This window comes from Cupressus sempervirens, chromosome 11 (assembly GCF_028749045.1).
Source record: "Cupressus sempervirens isolate cs-2001-9-10 chromosome 11, ASM2874904v1, whole genome shotgun sequence".
NCBI lineage: Eukaryota > Viridiplantae > Streptophyta > Pinopsida > Cupressales > Cupressaceae > Cupressus > Cupressus sempervirens.
Genome location: NC_143128.1, coordinates 791050618 through 791055327, shown reverse-complemented (window position 1 = coordinate 791055327; position 4710 = coordinate 791050618).

Below are 4710 nucleotides of genomic sequence, written 5' to 3'. Positions count from 1 at the left end.
ACAACTTGTAGATCCAACAAGTTATCATGCATATCCAAACCAAACACTGATAACCATATCACTATGAGACCAATCTGAAATATGAACTAAGTATACAATGACATCAAAACTTAAATTTCCAATGCCATAAACTCACAATGTTACCATAGTCAAAATATATCTATAAACTATTCAGATCAATATATCAACAAATAAATTATGCCAAACCTGCACCAAATCTAAACCAATCTGTAGAGCTCTCCAAGAGCTTTCCGTTGACTACTCGAAGTCCAAAATTTGACTCTGTATGCCCAAGTTATGCTCTAATCCATGCTCAAACTAAATAACATCTAAATTTATGGCTCTTAAAACCTAACAAAATCTCAAAATCATAGAACCAAACCTACACCATGTTGTAGTGCTTTGAATTAGCTTTCCAACGCCTATAAGAACTCTAAAATCTGATATTCTGAGAGAAAGTTATGGCCGTTTTACTAAGATAGTCTTTTTACAATTTTCAGTACGATTTTTCATTTTTAATTTTTTCAGTGACGAAAATTCCGACGGGATTAAATTTGACGGCCATCATGGGCTGAAACCAAAAAACTCTTTCATTTCCTCTGAACATGGCCAAACTAGGGCATATTATATATCAAAATTTATGAAAATGTCAACCCGAATCCAATGGTGAGGTCTGTTTTTGCCCAGGAGGTCATTTCTGCAAGCTACCCCCCAAAACCCTCATTTAAATGAAACATCCGAAAAAATATTTTTGTCCAACAATTTCACATGCCCAAAATATTTTAACATCCCATCATAATAGCAAACTCAAAAGCCTCAGATCTGCAATAAATCATTCATATATCTTGCCCTTTTCTTTTATCCTCTCATGCATTCCCATGGATTCAATCTAGGGTAATAATAAAACCATAGCTCTGATACCAATTGTAGGGCCCATTTGCCATTGCACCAAAAGCCATGACTTTTAGTGAACATGGAACACCACATAATTAACCACCTGTGGGCAGGGGAGCGCGTCGCATCACCCAACAATCTCCCTCTCGACGCGCATACTAGGTGCTTACGTGGGTCGAGAAGGCACCGGGGAGATTTGAACCCATGACCAGGCCAAAATCAGGCTCTGATACCAATTGTAAGGCCCATTTACCATTGCACCAAAAGCCATGACTGTTAGTGAACATGGAACACCACATAATTAACCACTTGTGGGTAGGGGAGCGCATCGCATCACCCAACAATCTCCCCCTTGACACGCATACCAGGTGCTTACGCGAGTCAAGATGGCACCGAGGAGATTTGAACCCATGACCAGGCCAAAACCAGGCTCTGATACCACTTGTAAGGAAACTTGGCAACAAAGAATATAACCATTTCCACATAACCCATAATAAATCTGAAATAAATATGAAATTAAAATCCACATGCAAGAGAATAGACAACATACCCACAAAATGTGACACAAGATATACCCTGGGAAACCCTCATTGAGGGAAAAAACCCAGCCTCCAAAAGCATCCATCATCATGTATTATTCAAAAAAAAATACCATTGCCATACAACCATGGAAGCCTTCATGGCCATAGCCACAACCGAGCAAACTATGTGAACAAGCATGAATCCACACATCCCATGCCATGCTTTCAACCTTCACAAATGCTCCCTTGGCTAACCTATCAAGCCTTGTCCCGCTCGACTCTTGCCTTTTGTCTTCTCCTTTTCACTCTCTGTCTCTCTCTCTTTACAACAACTACCCTTGTGGCTGCTTATATAGTAGCAAGTCCCACAAAACCACTAAGTGGTATTACATAAACCATGTGCTAAAACCATGTGCTACCTAACCTACTGACCCCCCATTTAATATTGGGCATTTAATTCTTTTCCCCAATATTAAATAATTACATAAAAATTATCACAATGTTACAATACAACTTATCAAGAATATTCCATGGGAATCTTTACTGTTGCACGTCCATCTAGGCACAACATTACATAATAACAATAAAATAATAAAATAACAATATTATGCAATGTGTGCAACACCCATTATCTCAACAATTATGCATGGTTATCTTTCTATATTTATTGCATCTATTGTTTACATCTTTCATAATCAATAAAGATATTGAGAGTTAATTTAAAAATATTACTTATTCAACCCCCCCTAGTTATCTTAGTGGAGTTTATTTTCTAACAAGTGGTATTAGAGCATCAGTTCCTTAAAAGAAAAGTCTAATAACTTGAGGAGATCCATGGCACATTTCAAGAAAGAAAGTTTGAAGTTTGATGGAGTTAATTAATATAGCTGGAAATAAAAGATGAAGATGCATTTGTTATGCATGGGTGCATAATTTTGGTTGGTTACATTAAAGAAGAGTTTGGTTGAAGAAGACAATCTTGACTCTTGTGAAGAAGCTCACAGAGATCTATTCATGTAGAATATGCTTTCTAGATAAGTAATACTAACATCTCTTCCTGAAGAAAAATATAGACATGTAAAAACTTTAAGACTTTCTTGTTGGAAATTTAAGAGTAACTGAGAGGGGAGGGGTGAATCAGTTACCACAAAAATAAATCCAAGATCCCTTAAGATGTGAATACAATACAAAACCAAACTTTGCTAAAACTTACTGTTGTAACTCAATTAGCACAGGAACACTCAATTTACACTAAGAACTACTGTCACTCAATAAGTACTAAAATAATCACTTCTTAAGATGTTTTTTGTGTTTAAACTCAATTAAATTAGTTGAAAAATCATAAATCAAATAACATGAACACAAGTGACACTAAGATTTAACATCGATACCCAATTTGGGAAAACCACCAATTGCAACTAGTTACTATTTTTCACTCTTTTAACATGAGCCCTATTAGGAGCCAACCCTATTAAAGTTTAAAAAACACACTATTAGGTGTGACCCTATTAAAGGATTTAGTTCACCCTATTAGGAGTGGCCTTGTTAGAGATCTTTAGACACTTCAATCTAGAAATGCCACCTTGTTAGAGGATTTGGCAAATAGTTGTTAGGCTAACTCTGTTAGGAGATTTGATTCACTGCTGCAATTATTAGAGAGTAACAATGACTTGAACTAATTTTTGATGCAACTATCATTTATAATTTTAGATCTTTTTTCTAGCTTGAATACTTGATCCTCCTTGATTAGAATGTTCTTTGTAGCTTGCAACTCAGATACTATGATATCCTTCCAATTCACTTCCTTGATTTATATTTTCAATCCCATGCTTCTTCACAATTTAAACCTCAACTTAACCTTATATTTATATGATTTACCTTGTCAAGTTGGCTTGAATACACTTTCAAACAAATAGTATTCATCCCTTTAGTCAGCTAGAACTAACAAAAAAATTGTTAGATTAAATATATTGATATAAGAAAATCCTTCATTAGCCAACCCAACTCGGTTAACACTAACTCAAAAATACTTTCTTTTGGACTTCCTTTGGTAACTGAGTGAGCTCAATTAACACTAGTTCCATGCCAACTTCCTTTGGTAACTAAGTGAACTTAGTTAACACTAGTTTTGTGTTGCCTTTCATGGAATGCTCGGCATACACAAGAAACTTCCTTCAACACCTGAGTGAAATTAGCTGATATTGATTTCTCAATAATGACTTGAAATTTGTGTAACATCAAAGACAACATATAATTAAATAATTTTATTCAACAATCTCCCTCTTTGGAATTGATGGCAACACAACATGTCATAATAAAAAGAAATTTTTAGAGAAAAATAAAAGTAAGGATAATATCCTTAGTTTCATTCTAATTCTCATCCATGAGATCTCCTTCTATTAGTGTGAACTTCCTCTGACATCAATCTCTTTAATTTCTCTGATTGCAAAGACTACAAACTCTCCCTCTAATAGACACCTCTCCTCTTTGACATCTAAGTCAAAAATTTTGAATTTTGATATGATAAATTCTCCTTCTTTACTAATACAAAAATTTCTCTTATACTAAAAACTCTCCCTCTTATACATCTCATGCCAAAGAAAAAAATCAATGTAGTTTCCATGTACCTTGTGTATTGATTCATATGCAATCTTCTTTGTCAATATTGCATCAACTTGTATGATCTTCAATGTGTTTGGTTGATGCATCACTAAAATTTGATTAGTGAATTTCAGATAGGGAAATGACCCCTAGGTTAGCTCTTAGATACCAAAATGCATCCTTAGGTAATGGATTGGTCAATATGTCTGCAATATATTATTTTTTATTCACATATTCTAGTCTTACCTCCTTGTCTTGCACCAATTCTCTTAAGAAATGATATTTTATTGCAATGTGCTTGGTCATGGTATGCATCATTGGATTCTTGCAGATGTTAATTGCACTGTTGTTATCATAGAAGATAACAACTAGGTCCTTGATCTCCTCCTTCATACCTAAAAATAGTTGTTTGAACCACACAATGTTGGAACAATTGACTGTTGTAGCAACATATTCTACTTCTACTATAGATTGAGAGATACAATTCTGCTTCTTGCTTGTCTAAGATACTAGCCTCTTTTGAAGAAAGAATGCTCCACCACTAGTGCTCTTTGTATCATCAACACTTTGTGCCCAATCAGCATTAGTGAATGCTTTCAATTCAAATTTTCCTCCTTTCTTATAGCATAGACCATAACCTTCCATACCTTTTAGATATCTCATGATTCTTTTTATTTACATTATATGATTTTCT